The 20,554-nt window shown below is 41.7% G+C and overlaps 1 pseudogene; it reads left to right on the plus strand.

Annotated features, from left to right (window-relative positions):
• The first annotated feature begins 9,727 nt into the window (after positions 1-9,727).
• On the plus strand, positions 9,728-18,985 carry LOC143714812 (E3 SUMO-protein ligase KIAA1586-like; annotated as a pseudogene).
• Positions 18,986-20,554: the final 1,569 nt, after the last annotated feature.

The following is a 20,554-nucleotide window of genomic DNA, read 5'->3' on the forward strand; positions in this document are numbered from 1 at the left end:
GTTGTAATCAATATTATTCAACCCCCATTGCAAACCAGGTTTATTGGCAAAATGTACAGACTTTCAGCTATTTGCAATGAACAAATCAAACATAAGTAATTGAAATATCACAACAGTTTCAAGTGGTTTCCCAAAATTCAACTGAAAATGCAATTTTTAATGACTTCTGCATTCTCAAAATTATTCACCCCCCTGAAGAGAATACCTCACAACAGCACAAATCTGCAAAACAGGTGTTGTCTCAAGCACACCAGATGCAACTAATCAAGGGCTTCATTAGTTGCACCAAGTGTGCTTGAGCTAGAACACATGAAATATCTGAACTGGCTAGGTTTGTTGAGAGCCACGTTTGACTGCATGTTGGAAATGTGGCTAAGTCAAAAGAATAGTCCAAAAAGTTAAGAGAAGATTTAAGCAATTTAAAAGAAGAATAGTAGCATCTTAGTATCTCTCTTTGTTGTATATATTTTTTATTCCTGATCAACAGAAGCTGTTTTTTCTATGCAAGAGTGTTTTAATAAATGGTATATAGTTATAAATATATTATAATTTTTAATAAATTATAAAATTAACACATCTGTGCACTTGCACAAACAAATTGCCTTTCAGCCCACCAGAAAGGGCAGGACGATCTAAGCAAACAAACAAAATGGCCATTTAGTCAGATTTTTTCTCCTTTAGCGCGAAGACACATCTTCTAGCTGACTCTGAAGACGAAGAAGCCTCTCTACTCACCATCAAGAACAGCCTCCTGCAGCAACAGCGCCTCGCAGCTGTTGTGTTCATTTAACAATGTTGATTCGTAAATGCCTACAAGGGGGAGTTGTTGTATTATGTGGGGAACTGGTATGCATGTAAGTGGGGGAGAGAAAGTTGTTTTTGGCCATGCAATGCTAGTAAAGAGACATGCGAATTAACTGAATGTGATCTCTTGATTTATGTGACTACACAACAAACTGGTTATGAGGATGGCACTTCATCTTTCTTCTGCATACAATGTCCTGGCAAACCTACAATTTCATTTGGAATATAGACGCAAAAGTTTGTGAACTACCTGTTGGCGATTCATTCAGAGGGAGATGACTGGCCGGATACGTGCTGCATTGCTTCACTAGCTCGGAACAAAAGCACAGAGAATTTTCTACACTCATCCTAGCACTGGTACGACTTTACACTTATGGCTCTCAGGGCACACGTTGTACGAAAAGTTAATGTCATTGCAGAGTGATTGAGAAATTGTAGAGCAGTCGAATTTGTGAACGTTTATTGCTTGAAGCAGATTTAACGTTAAACAGAGCAATACAAGTTGCAATACAAGTGGAAAATCAAATGGCTCATGCAAGTGAATTTTTGCGAGTGAATGATTACCAGTTCAAAGACTGCACATGAGAAAAAAAGAGAAATGAACGAAAACTAAAATAGAGGCATACAAGAAAAGCAGCAGAGTCGAATGAAAGTACATTCTGAACGCAAATCTTACCGTTGTGATTCCAGCAGCCATTTAGCAAATTCCAAGCAAGACCTGCCATCACTGGATGCTGGTCAGGGGTTGGAGAGGCAGAGAACCGTTTCTTCTTTCTCAGCCTCTTCCTTTGGGCTGAGGTTAAAACAGTCTCAAGAATAGACTGACACTCTGGAATGGACTTATGGGCAGGAATGGACTCTGGAACGAACTCATGGGCAGGCATGAACAAGGGTGACTGTGGCTGAGTGGTGATGGTGTCTTCATTAACCTCACAGACTGTGAGGAAAGAACCACTCAACCACAGCACGTATTTAATATATTGGATAAGGGAACATGTAATAGCTGCTGCTGGTACCTGACAGAAGAGATGGTCTTGGGGTGTGGAGTAGGTCCTCAGGGTCGATAGGAGAATATAAATTTTTTGGGTTTGTTTTCATGGCCTTGTCTTCTGTCAGGAAACACAAACTGGACAAACCGGAAAGTGTAAATAATAAACAAATACTTTATTAATTGCAACAAACAAGGATCGAAGCTGCCAGATGAGTGAAGCAGATGACGAGAGGAGGAAATGGTGAGTTGCCACACACACACACACACACACACACACACACACACACACACACACACACACACACGTACGTTGAACAGTCACCGTTGAAACTTTCCTTTTTGTTTTGCAGGATGCGGAGCGTCCGGCGCCAGGCCTTTATTCGCTGAATCCTTTAGAACCAGATCTGGGCTGGGTACCATTAGTGTGACCCTACGGGGATCCCATATGTGTATATTTTCCACAGCTGATGCAAATGATTGCACGCCAATGTGCATTGGATTGTTTAGTTTCACTCGAAGTAGATTGGCCTCTCTAGCGAGATTCCTATTGGTCAGTCACAACATACACTCACCTAAAGGATTATTAGGAACACCTGTTCAATTTCTCATTAATGCAATTATCTAATCAACCAATCACATGGTAGTTGCTTCAATGCATTTAGGGGTGTGGTCCTGGTCAAGACAATTTCCTGAACTCCAAACTGAATGTCAGAATGGGAAAGAAAGATGATTTAAGCAGTTTAAGGGCCGGTCTGAGTATTTCACAATCTGTTCAGTTACTGGAATTTTCACGCACAACCATTTTTAGGGTTTACAAAGAATGGAGTGAAAAGGGAAAAACATCCAGTATGCAGCAGTCCTGTGGGCGAAAATGCCTTGTTGATGCTAGAGGTCAGAGGAGAATGGGCCGACTGATTCAAGCTGATAGAAGAGCAACTTTGACTGAAATAACCACTCGTTACAACCGAGGTATGCAGCAAAGCATTTGTGAAGCCACAACACTCACAACCTTGAGGCGGATGGGCTACAAGAGCAGAAGACCCCACCAGGTACCACTCATCTCCACTACAAATAGGAAAAAGAGGCTACAATTTGCAAGAGCTCACCAAAATTGGACAGTTGAAGACTGGAAAAATGTTGCCTGGTCTAATGAGTCTCGATTTCTGTTGAGACAATTCAGATGGTAGAGTCAGAATTTGGCGTAAACAGAATGAGAACATGGATCCATCATGCCATGTTACCACTGTGCAGGCTGGAGGTGCTGGGATGTTTTCTTGGCACACTTTAGGCCCCTTAGTGCCAATTGGGCATCGTTTAAATGCAACAGCCTACCTGAGCATTGTTTCTGACCATGTCCATCCCTTTATGGCCACCATGTACCCATCCTCTGATGGCTACTTCCAGCAGGATAATGCACCATGTCACAAAGCTTGAATCATTTCAAATTGGTTTCTTGAACATGACAATGAGTTCACTGTACTAAAATGGCCCCCACAGTCACCAGTTCTCAACACAATAGAGCATCTTTGGGATGTGGTGGAACGTGAGAATCGTGCCCTGGACGTGCATCCCACAAATCTCCATCAACTGCAAGATGCTATCCTATCAATATGGGCCAACATTTCTAAAGAATGCTTTCAGCACCTTGTTGAATCAATGCCACGTAGAATTAAGGCAGTTCTGAAGGCGAAAGGGGGTCAAACACAGTATTAGTATGGTGTTCCTAATGATCCTTTAGGTGAGTGTATGTGTCTGTTCCCTCTTTCAGGGAACGAGCGTTACCATATGTAACCGAGACGATATTTTGACAGGAAACAAAAATATAAAATACGAAAAGCTTTTTTTTTTGCGATGCAGGTTTATTCATTCACTGCACATATTTTCATCACGCAGAGACAGTCTAAGTGAGAAAAATTCCATGTCATTTGATACAGGATCCTGTAGATCAGGGGCTGTATTCACAAAACATCTTAAGGCTAAAAGTAGCTCTTAACTTGCCGCTTTAGAAGAAACGTTTAAAAATAATTGCCGTGTCAGTCCTAATTTTAGGACTCTTAAATGTTTGTATTTGTAAGAGTATTTCACAAAGCAGTTTTACTGCTAAAACTAGCTCCTCAATCTGTGAAACGTTAGGAGTAGTCAAGAGGACTCATAAGTCACTAAGACAAAATAACAAACAATCCTAATGGCTATTGCCAGCAATCAGCTCAAAGACACTGTACACCATTGAGGCAATAGCGATAGAGCCTTGGGTGCTGAACCCCGGAGTGATGAGATACTTAGTAGACTGTCCTCACTTAATGGCTGGCTGTCTAAGTGGTGGCTGCAAAAAAATATAGAATTCATAGACAATTGGAAAAGTTTTTGGGGCAGACATGACCTGTTGAAAAGAGATGGTATTAATCCCTCCTGGGATGGTGCTGCTCTTCTCTCTAGTAATATGGCGCATAGTCTTAGACCTCAAATAGGGCTGCACGATTTGGGGAAAATGTCATATTGCGATTATTGAGGTCAATATTGCGATTGCGATATAATAAACAAATGGTTTCATGAGTCAACTTGCTTGGTTCTAAAGCAAAATGCACACACAGATTAGTGATAATTCTGAAATGTGTATTTCTCAACTCAAACTAGCAACAACAACTAAATGATTGATAACACCTATAATGATCAATAAGCCAATAAGTGTGACCAGCAGTGCAAAAGAGACTCAAAATACTCTGTTGATTTGGATCTTACATATAAGTGTTATACATCATTCCATCCTGTTAAGTGTCTATTTTTTGTGTATACTCACAATAAAAACAAAGTGTTGGGCTTTTTGCCAAATAAAGAAAAATAAACATGATGCACATTCTGCCATCTCTCTCTTAATGTGAAGTCCATTCTGAAACGTGCCCGAAAATGAACTGTAACTCAGCGAATACTCAGTCACACAGGCATACAGGCACACAGGCATGAAGCTTGAATTATCCTCTTTTAAATGAAGTACATTATATAAAAAACAAATATTCTCAGTTTATGTAACAATGTAAAATTGTTCATAAATTTGCCACCAGCAACTGTCACAAACATCATTGAATGACACTAGATGTCTTGCAATATTTACATTTAACCTTACTCATTGAACACACAATGATGCATTCATCATTAAAAACAATTTAATCTCATTCTGTTTTAAGTGATTCCACTGCTGCCATCAAGACTGAAATTCCTACACTAACATATCCATTGAACAGATGCAATCTTCAAAATTAAAATCAGTTAGCACAGATGATGGTTATTTCTGTGGTTATTTTGTGGATTGGTTTACTGTCTTAATATCATAATGCAGTCGGATGTTAGTCTTGTTTTCATAGCGCGAGAGATCACTTCCGGGGCTTTCCGGCGCTTGTCGGCCCTTGCGCAGACAAAACCCCTCAAACCCTCAGAGTACTTGGACGTGACTGTGATTACAAGAGGTAAAAACGATATAAATACTGTTCATTTTCTCTCACAAACCGCTCGTTTCGTGTCTTAGGCCATCAATGTGTACTTACATTTACGAGTCATTAAATCATGTTTAATTTGGACTTCTCTGTGCATGCTCTTTGAGGTGGACCCCATACCTGCATTATATGACTGACAGACAAGAACGGTTTGACGACCTAAAAATATCAAAATTGAAAATACTGTGGAAACAAAGACACCTACATCTTGGATGCCCTTGAGGTAAGCTAAAACATATCAAAAATGAATTTCAAAGTGAACTATCCCTTTAATCTTCATTAGTCTTTTATCCTTATTCTTTTGTTTGAATTCAGCGATTATAGCCTGTATTCAATGACGTTATGCTTGGCCATCTAAACCTCTCTGATCCCACTATACATGAATAATCCACCTATTATCTTAAGTCTTGTTAAAAAAAAAAACAATAAAAAACTATTCTTGAAACTTTAAATGCAAATTATTTTTAAAAATTGATTGTATGAAATGGAATAGTTCCTGCAGCAGGTGCATTAGCACAACAAGTAACCTCAAGCTACATGACACAATTTAATTTATTAATACTACACTTTTACTCAAAGCTCACTTTAAAACACCATCGAGTATTTGTATCATATTCAGGTCGCGGTTTAAAATGGTTTCAAGTCATAAAAATATTTTGAAATATGTTATATTTAGCATTTTAGATGAAGCTATGGGCTATCCTTACCTAGCATATGCATTCTGTAAGCATTCTTTATTCATATGAAAACCAAAATCGCACGGAAATTACACACAAAACACATAATACTTCAATCGTGCATTTATTAGCTTCTTGTTTCAGGTGAAGAGATGTCACTTTCGCTTTATCAAGGATGTCCAGTTTGAGGAAGTGCACACATGACTCTTCATGCAGAAGAGGTCACGTTGAACCATGTGAGATGATTGACAGCTGTACAGCAAATGATAGAGCTCTGAGGTCAAATCTGACACGAATCAGGAAGGGGAGACACACATCTAGCTCCGTTCGCTGTTTGAGCTCTTCAGATCGCATAATTCAGTGGAAAATGAATAGAAATGTTATTCTGTATGACGAAATATTTTACTAGCGTGTGATAATTAATCATTATTATCCAAATAAGCGCACAATTGGACTAATAGCCCTGGCGAATGCTGTATATTGTATGTATTTGAACACAAATAAACCGGAGAAGATGAGAATGAATGTTTTATGAGTGATGATTTCAATTCAAAATAACGAACGTTACAGATTAATTATTTTGCACTCCTGGACTAAATTAAGAAATTAATGTCAATGCAAACCAGTTTAATCATAAATAGTGGTCAAATATCGAAGCTGGAGTCTTACACCTTTCTTATGATGCTGAGTATGTCAATTAAGAGTATGATGTTTTGACGAGTAATGAATTTTGAACAACAAAAATCCAGGATCACCAGTGATCTTTGCCGATCACCATGTACCCATCCTCTGATGGCTACTTCCAGCAGGATAATGCACCATGTCACAAAGCTTGAATCATTTCAAATTGGTTTCTTGAACATGACAATGAGTTCACTGTACTAAAATGGCCCCCACAGTCACCAGTTCTCAACACAATAGAGCATCTTTGGGATGTGGTGGAACGTGAGAATCGTGCCCTGGACGTGCATCCCACAAATCTCCATCAACTGCAAGATGCTATCCTATCAATATGGGCCAACATTTCTAAAGAATGCTTTCAGCACCTTGTTGAATCAATGCCACGTAGAATTAAGGCAGTTCTGAAGGCGAAAGGGGGTCAAACACAGTATTAGTATGGTGTTCCTAATAATCCTTTAGGTGAGTGTATGTGTCTGTTCCCTCTTTCAGGGAACGAGCGTTACCATATGTAACCGAGACGATATTTTGACAGGAAACAAAAATATAAAATACGAAAAGCTTTTTTTTTTGCAATGCAGGTTTATTCATTCACTGCACATATTTTCATCACGCAGAGACAGTCTAAGTGAGAAAAATTCCATGTCATTTGATACAGGATCCTGTAGATCAGGGGCTGTATTCACAAAACATCTTAAGGCTAAAAGTAGCTCTTAACTTGCCGCTTTAGAAGAAACGTTTAAAAATAATTGCCGTGTCAGTCCTAATTTTAGGACTCTTAAATGTTTGTATTTGTAAGAGTATTTCACAAAGCAGTTTTACTGCTAAAACTAGCTCCTCAATCTGTGAAACGTTAGGAGTAGTCAAGAGGACTCATAAGTCACTAAGACAAAATAACAAACAATCCTAATGGCTATTGCCAGCAATCAGCTCAAAGACACTGTACACCATTGAGGCAATAGCGATAGAGCCTTGGGTGCTGAACCCCGGAGTGATGAGATACTTAGTAGACTGTCCTCACTTAATGGCTGGCTGTCTAAGTGGTGGCTGCAAAAAAATATAGAATTCATAGACAATTGGAAAAGTTTTTGGGGCAGACATGACCTGTTGAAAAGAGATGGTATTAATCCCTCCTGGGATGGTGCTGCTCTTCTCTCTAGTAATATGGCACATAGTCTTAGACCTCAAATAGGGCTGCACGATTTGGGGAAAATGTCATATTGCGATTATTGAGGTCAATATTGCGATTGCGATATAATAAATAAATGGTTTCATGAGTCAACTTGCTTGGTTCTAAAGCAAAATGCACACACAGATTAGTGATAATTCTGAAATGTGTATTTCTCAACTCAAACTAGCAACAACAACTAAATGATTGATAACACCTATAATGATCAATAAGCCAATAAGTGTGACCAGCAGTGCAAAAGAGACTCAAAATACTCTGTTGATTTGGATCTTACATATAAGTGTTATACATCATTCCATCCTGTTAAGTGTCTATTTTTTGTGTATACTCACAATAAAAACAAAGTGTTGGGCTTTTTGCCAAATAAAGAAAAATAAACATGATGCGCATTCTGCCATCTCTCTCTTAATGTGAAGTCCATTCTGAAACGTGCCCGAAAATGAACTGTAACTCAGCGAATACTCAGTCACACAGGCATACAGGCACACAGGCATGAAGCTTGAATTATCCTCTTTTAAATGAAGTACATTATATAAAAAACAAATATTCTCAGTTTATGTAACAATGTAAAATTGTTCATAAATTTGCCACCAGCAACTGTCACAAACATCATTGAATGACACTAGATGTCTTGCAATATTTACATTTAACCTTACTCATTGAACACACAATGATGCATTCATCATTAAAAACAATTTAATCTCATTCTGTTTTAAGTGATTCCACTGCTGCCATCAAGACTGAAATTCCTACACTAACATATCCATTGAACAGATGCAATCTTCAAAATTAAAATCAGTTAGCACAGATGATGGTTATTTCTGTGGTTATTTTGTGGATTGGTTTACTGTCTTAATATCATAATGCAGTCGGATGTTAGTCTTGTTTTCATAGCGCGAGAGATCACTTCCGGGGCTTTCCGGCGCTTGTCGGCCCTTGCGCAGACAAAACCCCTCAAACCCTCAGAGTACTTGGACGTGACTGTGATTACAAGAGGTAAAAACGATATAAATACTGTTCATTTTCTCTCACAAACCGCTCGTTTCGTGTCTTAGGCCATCAATGTGTACTTACATTTACGAGTCATTAAATCATGTTTAATTTGGACTTCTCTGTGCATGCTCTTTGAGGTGGACCCCATACCTGCATTATATGACTGACAGACAAGAACGGTTTGACGACCTAAAAATATCAAAATTGAAAATACTGTGGAAACAAAGACACCTACATCTTGGATGCCCTTGAGGTAAGCTAAAACATATCAAAAATGAATTTCAAAGTGAACTATCCCTTTAATCTTCATTAGTCTTTTATCCTTATTCTTTTGTTTGAATTCAGTGATTATAGCCTGTATTCAATGACATTATGCTTGGCCATCTAAACCTCTCTTATCTCACTATACATGAATAATCCACCTATTATCTTAAGTCTTGTTAAAAAAACAAACAATAAAAAACTATTCTTGAAACTTTAAATGCAAATTATTTTAAAAAATTGATTGTATGAAATGGAATAGTTCCTGCAGCAGGTGCATTAGCACAACAAGTAACCTCAAGCTACATGACACAATTTAATTTATTAAAACTACACTTTTACTCAAAGCTCACTTTAAAACACCATCGAGTATTTGTATCATATTCAGGTCGCGGTTTAAAATGGTTTCAAGGCATAAAAATATTTTGAAATATGTTATATTTAGCATTTTATATGAAGCTATGGGCTATCCTTCCCTAGCATATGCATTCTGTAAGCATTCTTTATTCATATGAAAACCAAAATCGCACGGAAATCACACACAAAACACATAATACTTCAATCGTGCATTTATTAGCTTCTTGTTTCAGGTGAAGAGATGTCACTTTCGCTTTATCAAGGATGTCCAGTTTGAGGAAGTGCACACATGACTCTTCATGCAGAAGAGGTCACGTTGAACCACGTGAGATGATTGACAGCTGTACAGCAAATGATAGAGCTCTGAGGTCAAATCTGACACGAATCAGGAAGGGGAGACACACATCTAGCTCCGTTCGCTGTTTGAGCTCTTCAGATCGCATAATTCAGTGGAAAATGAATAGAAATGTTATTCTGTATGACGAAATATTTTACTAGCGTGTGATAATTAATCATTATTATCCAAATAAGCGCACAATTGGACTAATAGCCCTGGCGAATGCTGTATATTGTATGTATTTGAACACAAATAAACCGGAGAAGATGAGAATGAATGTTTTATGAGTGATGATTTCAATTCAAAATAACGAACGTTACAGATTAATTATTTTGCACTCCTGGACTAAATTAAGAAATTAATGTCAATGCAAACCAGTTTAATCATAAATAGTGGTCAAATATCGAAGCTGGAGTCTTACACCTTTCTTATGATGCTGAGTATGTCAATTAAGAGTATGATGTTTTGACGAGTAATGAATTTTGAACAACAAAAATCCAGGATCACCAGTGATCTTTGCCGATCAAGGGGTTAAGGCCTACTGTGTCATCAAGAATGAAATTAGTCTTACAAGAAAATATTTCTGTCTGAAGGCCATTGGAGATGGAGGGACAGAGAGGACAGAGACACCACACTGCTGGACCAGAGAGCAATGGCAGGGCTGGATAGAACGTAACCCCTGGTTATACATAAAAGATGGATGCCTTGGTTGCAAGCCATGCAGAGATGCAAAGACTTTGCTATTGTCTGATAAATCTCCGGCAGTGTTGGGCAGTAGCATCGCTACAAGTAGTGACGCTACAAGTAGTGACGCTACAAGTTTAACTACATTTCTCAGTAGCGTGGTGGTAGCGTCGCTGTTTTCTGAATCAAATAGCTTTTCAGTCGCGAAGCTCTTTTTTTGATCAAGTAGTGCGGTAGCGTCCACACAAGCTAACGTTACATTTTCCCAAGCATTTCTAAAGCTCAAGCTCAAATCGGAAATACAACTGCTAAGTATCACTGATGCTGGATCAGTTAGTGACGGTGACTTCTTCTTCTTCTTGTTTTACGGTGGTTGGCAACCATAAGGACATATGATTTCATTAAGTTACCTTAATATGGAAAACATGGACTGAATTGCGATATCCATGCATAAAATCAAAATTTACAGTATAACGCGGAATTTCACGGAATTTGTCAGATCTTGGATGAAAAGAAGGTAGCCTAAACTTAAATAAAATCGCGATATAGACTAGTGTCTGTGAATATTAAACCGCTTAAAGACTATTTAAAAAGGAATCATGCATGTTCTGCGTGTCTCTGTGAATGAATGGCTCAGACGCGCGGATTCATTTACCAAACACTAAGCACCCATGACGCTTGCGATGTTTTCAGTAATGGCTCGATGAACTTCATCTACACAGCCGCTCTGAGAGTCACTTTAGCAGCATTTTAGCTTGATTTGAGAAAAACTATCGTCATATCAAAAAAAAAAAAAAAAAACAGAGAAAGGTCTAGCTACATGGCAACCTGTCAAAATAAAAGGTTGGTTTTAACCTTTGAAAAAGTTTTGCTTAAATCATTAGGCCTACATTTTAAATAATTAGTCATTACAATTTAAACCACTAAAAAAATAAATTTTATAGAGCCCTTAAAATGTAATTTATTTAAAAATGTTAATAAATTATTGTTAAATTATATACGTTTCGTGATTTCAATTAATTACACGTTTTTGATTACTAAAATGTTATTTAACCATTAAAATGGGAGTCCAGAAAAATGAAAACAAAATAAAACTGAATTTGGAATGTGGGAAAAAATAAAACGGATTTCATAGGGCCCTACAAACCAGCTTTTTGGTGCATTACCATCACCTTCTGCTCCGTATGGTGTGACATCACGTACCAGTATCAATCCTTGGGCTGACACGTGAGAAATGGAAAAAGATGCACACACTCTTGACACCTGGTTTTGTTATAGTTTTATATAGTTATATGGTTTTATATAGTTATGTGTTTTTTTTTTTGGGCCAAATATGTTTGGAACAGTTGTTGACTGTTCAATTGAAATATAAACAATTGAACTGACAAATTATGCCTGCCTATATGTTTGATTGACAATTTTATTGATCACTGAGATAGCACTGACTTAGAATTAAGTTGGTTCAATATAAAAATTAAATTTGAAAAAGTAGCTTTAGATGTAATAAACTACTTTTGCCATATTGCTGTAGCTTAGCTTGCTACATTTCCCAGGGTGGTAGCTTCAGTGTAGTGAAGCTACATTTAATGTAGAGTAACTGCTAGCTTAGCTCACTACATTTTCTAAGTAGCTTGCCCAACACTGATCTCCGGGGATGAATTTTGCTAGTGAATGGGTTAATGGGGCAGTGGGGAGTATCTGCAAAAGGACATTAGCAAAAAAATAAATAAAAAATACAAACACAGAGATAGTGCTTCGCACCAGAGGTCTACTGAGATAGCACAACAGAAACAAAAGGAGGTCCTGCCAAAAGCCATTTTGGAAATCAATGCAGCTTTAGTGCAAGAAACAACCAGCTCTTTCAGAACTGCATGTGCAGTAGCGAAAGAAAGGTTAGCTTTCAGAAAGATGCCACCTCTCATAATTCTGCAAGAACTTAATGGTGCTGTCATAGGCAATGTGCATAGGTCAGATCATTCTTTTGCTGAAATTGTGAACCACATTGCCACAGAAATGAAAAAAGTGGTAGTGAAGAACATTAAAGAAAAAAACACGCATTTCATTGACAGTTGATGAGAGCACAGTATTTGGGCTGGCCTATTTGATAGTATTTATCAGGTGTGATGTTACAGGTGATGGGGACGTTGAGAACATCTTCTTAGATCATGTTGAATTAAAGGAGGGTACGGATGCCAGTTCCCTTTCAAGGGAACTTCGAGCTGCGTCAAACGCTGCGGGAACGCCCCTGCGTTGTGCGTCATGAAGCACGTATGGAATCAGCCCAATGGAGAGATGAAACGTCATAGGCGGGTGACGTCATCGACCAGGAAACTATAAAGCACCCCAAAAACACAAGCGCATTAGCTTCTGTGCTTTCAGTCGCGCTACATGTGAATCTGTCCCTGTGTGATATTGTCTGTCTTACATACCCTGCACCACACAAACAATTTATCCCTATATATATATATATTGAGAGATTATGGCGGACGAACAGCAGTTTAGAAAGTGTGTTCCTCCCTGCTCGCGTTATTTAACGAGTGGGGATACACATGATCTTTGTGTTGTTTGTTTGGGAGTTCAGCATGCCCAGTTTGCTCTCGAGGGAGCAGACTGTGAGCATTGCGAGCGTTTGCCGTTAAGGACGCTCCGCTCCCGCCGATCGCTCTTTGAGGAGAGCGGTTCGGTGCGCGCTCCCCGCGGTTCGGGTCCCGCTTCTGCCGAGGCAGAGCGGCGGCGCTTATCGTGGGGATCGCAGATGGATCTCACAGCGGGGTTTGAGACGGGCTCTGCCTTATCTCTCCCTTCACCTGTGAGATCCAGTGCCTCAGTCCCGGGTTCGGAAGCACGCGCTGCGGTTTCTTCCGCTCGGGCTGAGGCACCAATGCTGCAGCTATCCAGTTCTGAGGAACTTGATGTTGTTAGTGTTGAGGGAGATGTGGAGGATTCGCCACCCCACACTCCTGAGAGTGATGAGCTTATGGAGGTGTTAACAAGAGCTGTTGAAAAACTTAATATTGAATGGCCAGTGACTAGACAGGAGTCTGTTTCTAAATCAAAGTTGGATGAGAGATTTTTGCCGTCACGTGTGCAGCCTCCACGCCGGTGCCTGCCGTTTTTCCATGATCTCCACACCGAGGTGTCGAAATCATGGAGAAAACCGGTGTCATATAGAGTGTTTAGTCCCCAGACTTCAACATACGCTAATATTATGGGAGCCAAGGCTCATGGTTATGGTGCTTTGCCTCGTGTGGAAGAGACGCTTGCGAGCCATCTCTCCCCCGAAGCAGCATCATCTTTTAAGGCACCGGCATTACCCACCAAGCCTTTAAGAAACACTTCGGCTTTGGTGGGTAAAGCATATTCGGCAGCAGGTCAGGCTGCGTCATGTCTGCATACTATGTCAATCTTGCAGGCATACCAGGCTGATCTGCTAAGGGACATGAGTGAGAGTGAGGAGGTCAGTACTGACGTAGTTCGCGAACTGCGTCAGGCTGCTGATTTATCCCTGCGTGCCACCAGAGAGTCGGCCAAATTAATGGGTCGTTCTATGGCAGCTCTGGTGGCCGCAGAAAGACATTTGTGGTTAAATCAGACTAATATTAAAGAGAGAGAAAAAGCTTTTCTTTTAGATGCTCCTCTTTCTCCCATGGGGTTGTTTGGTGATGCTGTGAATTCAGTTATCGATAAATTCCAAGAAGAAAAGAAACAAACTGCAGCTTTTAAAAAGTTTCTTCCCCTTAAAGTTCATGTCCCTGGGGCTGCTGGGCGGGAGCAGCCCCGGCCGTCTTCGAGCTCATCACATAGAGCGCAGCAGAGGCAGAGTGTCGCGTCTCGTGCTCCCCCTGCTGGACAGTGGGCTCAGCCGCGACACTCTCAGCCGAAGCCTTCTCCCAGTAGAACTGATCTGAGGACAGTTATATTGGCTAAGAAGGCTTCGGCTAAGAAGAAGTCCTGACGCCAAGCCGTTCAGGATGCTGAGGGTGGTCCCCACCGAGGCGGAAAGGTGTTCACCTCTTTTTACGGTGCCCATTCCTCCTCGGTGCCCTCAGGGGCTCGTTCTGCCAACCCCGCCTTTATGCCGGGGCACAGACGATCCCAGCGAGCGCTTTCCCGAGGGACGCTCGCTCCCTCTGAGGAGGGTCTCAGAGCGGTCAGACCAGTTGTTCCCTGCCGGTGCGCCGTTACAGGGCGCTGCGTCTGCTGCTCAAGTTACACCAGAGGCCAGTCTCGAGAGGCTGGTACCCTTAGTAGAATTTCTGGCAGAGTGGAAAAGCCTTCCAAAAATATCTCATTGGGTCCTGCAGACAGTAGAAAAGGGTTATGCTATCCAGTTCAGGTGTCGTCCACCAAAATTCAGAGGGGTTCTGCACACAGTGGTGGGCCCCGAGCAGGCTCTGGTATTGGAACAAGAGGTGAAAACGCTCCTTCAAAAAGAGGCTATAGAACGGGTTCCTCCTCCCAGTTTGGAGTCAGGTTATTACAGCCGATATTTCATCGTTCCAAAGAAGGATGGGGGGTTGCGTCCAATTTTAGACCTGCGCATATTGAATCGCTCGGTAGGGAAGCTAAAATTCAAGATGCTCACTATCAAGCAGATCGTGTCTCAAATCAGGTCCGAGGACTGGTTTGTCACGATAGATCTGAAGGACGCATACTTCCATGTGTCCATCCTTCCACAACACAGGAAGTTCCTGAGGTTCGCCTTCGGGGGCGAGGCGTACCAGTACAGGGTTCTTCCGTTTGGCCTAGCTTTATCTCCCCGCACTTTCACGAAATGCATGGATGCAGCACTAGTGCCTCTGAGGCTTCAGGGCATTCGTATTCTCAATTACATCGACGATTGGTTGATTTTAGCTCAGACCGAGCAGATGGCGGTTCGGCATCGAGATGTCGTCCTCGCTCATATCAGAAAGTTGGGGTTGAGGCTGAACGCAAAGAAAAGTGTATTATCTCCTTCCCAGAAGACCACTTTTCTGGGTGTCGTTTGGGATTCGGTATCGATGCGGGCGCGACTCTCTCCGACCCGCATCGCTTCGATTCTCTCAGCTGTGAAACAAGTGAAGCTAGGCCAGCTACTCACTGTCAAGCAGTTTCAGAGACTGTTGGGTCTGATGGCAGCAGCGTCCAACGTTATACCTCGCGGCCTGTTGTACATGAGACCGCTACAGTGGTGGCTCAGGACCAAGGGATTCTCCCCGAGGGGAAATCCGCTCCGCACGTTCAAAGTCACGCGGCGCTGCCTTCGTGCTCTGGTCATGTGGAGAGAAACTTGGTTCCTATCCAAAGGTCCTGTGCTGGGGGCTCTTTGTCGTCGCATAACGCTAACGACGGATGCTTCCCTCACAGGGTGGGGGGCGGTCATGAGTGGTCGCCCAGCCCAAGGTCTGTGGCAGGATCATCATCTTTCGTGGCACATAAATTGTCTAGAGATGTTGGCTGTGTTTCAGGCTCTGAAACACTTCCTAACAGACCTGAGAGGCCATCATGTGTTAGTTCAATCAGACAACACGTCGGTGGTCTCTTATATAAATCATCAGGGGGGCCTGCGGTCTCGCCGGCTTTACAAGTTGGCCCGTCAGATCCTCCTGTGGTCCCAAGGGAAGCTACTATCTCTGAGAGCAATGTATCTCCCTGGGTATTTGAATGTGGTAGCAGACTCCCTGTCGAGGCAGGGGCCGAGGCCAGGGGAATGGAGACTCCACCCCGAGGTGGTGGAGCTCCTTTGGTTGAGTTTCGGTCGCGCCGAGGTGGACCTATTCGCTTCCAAGGAGACCACTCATTGTCATCGGTGGTTCTCCATCACTCTTCCAGCCCCCCTGGGGTTGGATGCTATGGTGCAGCCGTGGCCGAGGTCACGTCTGTACGCCTTTCCCCCGATTGCTCTGTTACCAGGAGTTCTGGAGAGGGTCTGCCGGGACGGGGTCAGTCTACTACTAGTAGCCCCGTTCTGGCCGGCCCGAGTATGGTTTGCGGACCTGATTTCTCTCCTGGACGGTTCTCCTTTGGAGCTCCCGGTCAGGAGGGATCTACTCTCCCAGGCGGGGGGCACGATACTTCACCCCCGCCCAGAATTGTGGAAACTGTGGGCTTGGCCTCTGAGGGGGCCCAGCTCATAGACTCCGGTCTCTCAACCGAGGTTGTTGAGACCATTCTTAACTCCAGAGCTCCATCCACGAGGAAGCTTTATGCCTTGAAGTGGAAACTTTTCACTTCTTGGTGTGGAGAACACCTGCAGGACCCAGTTAACTGCCCAGTGGGTGCAGTGCTGGAATTCCTGCAGGAGCGCTTCTCCACAGGGTTATCCCCCTCCACACTAAAGGTGTATGTGGCGGCACTAGCTGCTTACCACGTCCCTTTCAGTGGAGTTTCTCTTGGGAGACACCCGCTTATAACTCGTTTCCTCCGTGGCACTTTGAGGCTGAGGCCAGCAGTTCGTACGAGGGTGCCGACTTGGGATCTGGCCATTGTATTAGAAGGTCTTTCCCTAGCTCCTTTTGAACCTATCGAAGAAGTTCCCGAGAAGTTTCTCACTTTTAAGACTATCTTTTTGCTTGCTATCTCTTCACTAAAAAGAATCGGAGATTTGCAGGCTCTGTCGGTTTCACCCTCGTGCCTGGAATTTGCACCTGGCATGGTTAAAGCTTTTCTGCATCCTAGACCAGGTTACGTTCCTAAGGTTCCTACTAATATTGTTAGACCTACGGTTCTGCAGGCTTTCTGTCCTCCTCCATTTATGTCATCGGACCAGGAGAAACTTAATTCACTCTGCCCTGTTAGGGCATTAGACGCTTATGTCCACAGAGCTGCCCTGTGGAGGAAATCAGAACAACTTTTTGTATGTTTCGGGCCACCCAGGAAGGGGTGTCCGGCATCTAAACAGAGAATGAGCAAGTGGGTGGTTGAGGCTATCTCACTTGCTTATGAGTCGGCTGGCCAGCCTTCACCTTTGGTTGTCCGAGCTCACTCTACCAGGAGTATGGCTGCTTCTAAAGCTCTTTTGTCGGGGGTTTCCCTGAGTTTGTGATGCGGCTGGATGGTCTGCACCGCATACTTTTATTAAGTTCTATGACCTAGACTTAAGCTCTACCCCTGGGGCACAGGTGCTCTCGTCCTCTGTGCGCTAGTCTCACATGACGGTCATTTGGTCCTATGGCGACGTGGGTATTCGCGTTCCCGCAGCGTTTGACGCAGCTCGAAGTTCCCTTGAAAGGGAACGTCTCGGTTACGTATGTAACCCTAGTTCCCTGATAGGGAACGAGACGCTGCGTCGCTCCGCCATACTCCCGGCACTCCCGTTAGCGCTTCCTTCAAGCCTATCAGAAGCTAATGCGCTTGTGTTTTTGGGGTGCTTTATAGTTTCCTGGTCGATGACGTCACCCGCCTATGACGTTTCATCTCTCCATTGGGCTGATTCCATACGTGCTTCATGACGCACAACGCAGGGGCGTTCCCGCAGCGTTTGACGCAGCGTCTCGTTCCCTATCAGGGAACTAGGGTTACATACGTAACCGAGACGTTCCATTTATGATGCATTGAGACAAAGCCTAAAGACAGCTGGATTAGACGATGACTTCTTACAAAAAAACCTCATAAGCATTGCAACTGATGGGGCCTCAGTTTTGACACGGTGCAAGTCTGGTGTCATTACTAGATTTTAATCTGAATTTCCAAAGCTAAAATCCATCCAATGTATGGCTCACAGGTTGGAATTGGCTGTCCATGACTCCATAAAATCCCTGACTGCCTGCAATCATCTTGAAATATTCATCTCTAAATTGTACAGTTTGTTTAGTCAATCCCACAAACTGGCCCGATTGCTAAAAGAAGTAGCAGATAAAATACTGGCAACTCTGATAAAGTGAGGAAGAAGTTCCTGGGACTATTGAAATACCTTAGCAATTCCAGCTTTGTGCATGATTTAGCCTGTATGAAAGATGTCTTGCGTGAATTGCAAAGCCTGTCACTTAAACTACAAAAACGGGAGACAACCATTGTCCAGAGTTACCACCACATTCTGCTGCAAAGGCACAACAAGGCTTGTCAGCTGGTGATTTTAAGGGGGCGAACGTTGTGGGTGACAGAGCAGGAAAGATTAATAGGCAACAATTTTATCAAGCGGTAGTGGACAATCTGATGGCCTGAATGCCAGCTGAAGACCTCATTTGCAGCCACTTGAGAAGTCCAGCTGGCCAGAAAAACGTGAGGACCTAGTACTGTTTGGAGAGACTGAGGTCCGTACATTGGCAAAGCTCCTTGGTGAGCCAGGGAGAGAAGCAGTGGAGTTCAGAAATTATAAATTACAAGGAACACTGGAGGGAAAAACTTGTCATTGCAAGTAACATGTACTTGGCCACCTCTGCTGAATGTGAGAGAGGATTTTCGGCAGGAAATGATACAGATAGAAAAACGTGCAACAAGCTCCGTGCAAAGAGTCTGTCTTCTCTGCTTTTTGTGGACCTTAATGGCCCTCCTTTGGAGATCTTTAACCCTGCTCCATATGTGATGTCCAGGGCATCGCTTTTCTAAATCATGGGTGCCAGGGAGGAAGGGAAAAGAGGCAAAACCCCAACCTCTGTGGTCAGTATTTTAAAACAAGCCTGCTTTGCCGCATATATTACAACAGTGTTTGTTGGAATACATAGCGGTTTACTATTTCAGTTTTCAGTGGACTTCAAGCATAATACATATACAATACAATATACACCTTTTACACATACTCATACATTCTTATGTCAGATTTGGACAGGTCTAGAAATATGGTGCTATATAATGTAAATACAATGTCTGGAAGTAGTGTATCTGTGTTTGTGCATGTGTGTATATGTGACTCATTTGTAGGATACTGTAGTGTTGATGATACCCAGCTTGTTCTGACATTAACAGGTTATTGGATTCTTGTATGTTACCGCTATGTAGTTATTCTTATTCTTCTAATTCGCTATGGTTTTTCATAGTTTGCTCCTTTAAAGACATTTAAGATTGATCAGGTTTCACTCATCTCCAAGTAATTGTGTTGATTTGACACTGACTACCATAGACTATAATGGAAAATTGGTTTCTGTTTATACAGTATATGAGAGGGTTGGGTCTTACCTCCAGGTCTTATGAAATCTAAAATATAAACCAAATCCATATTTCATGAAAAAGGCAATAGGCTTCTTGAAAAGGTATTACTTTTACTAGTAATTAGAATGGTATTTCAGTGCACTTAACTTCTAACTTTTGGGAGTTGATCAAAACAGTTCTGTTTTGGATATATAATAACAATGAGATATTCTGTAGCCTACTTATTATCAGTTTGTCGCATGTTTAGACCTTGTATGTGTGCTGCACAAGACATATTGCACTTGGCGATCACGGTGGGGATTGATATGGTAGTGGACCATGATGGTCATAGAAGAAGTGAAGGAGCAGTACCCCCCAATTATGGTGGGGTAATTCGCACTCTGCAGACTAAATATGAATGTTTAATGTTTAGACAAGATTTTATTGATTAGTTTTGGATAGATTATAAAGGTTTTACTGTAAAAAAAAGACTACTTCCAGATCGAATAAGCTTTTGTTCGCCGAATTCTGCTCATATGTCAACTATATAGTATGGGATGTTTTGTCAAAAATAAAGTAGGTATATTGAATTATCAACTAAGATGTTATTATAGTTGTAGTGTCTGGACCAATCATACACACACAAATTATTCATTATATTTAATGAATAGTCCTCCAAACTTACTCTCCCAACAAAGGTCTATGTTTCCACCTAAGCTAACACCACTGGCAGCACTCAATGTCCTGTTACATTGATAAGAATTTTTACGACCCCAAAAAGGGAATTCCTGAGAGATGTGACTCTTACTGAATTCTTACTGAGAAGGAGAAATAAACCCTGTTAATCCTATATATATATATATATATATATATATATATATATATATATATATATATATATATATATAACCACTTGAGAAAGGTATAAACATGTATCTAATTTTACAATCTTATGATTTTCCTTTTTATGTTGTGTGGATTTTGGTTAACCATAGTGTGCAAAGTCTGAAACATTACACCCCTTAGAGTCGACAAAAAAACATTGTTTCA

This window comes from Siphateles boraxobius, unplaced genomic scaffold, assembly GCF_051911475.1.
Source record: "Siphateles boraxobius isolate OS27281-9 unplaced genomic scaffold, OSU_SipBor_1 56, whole genome shotgun sequence".
Taxonomy (NCBI): domain Eukaryota; kingdom Metazoa; phylum Chordata; class Actinopteri; order Cypriniformes; family Leuciscidae; genus Siphateles; species Siphateles boraxobius.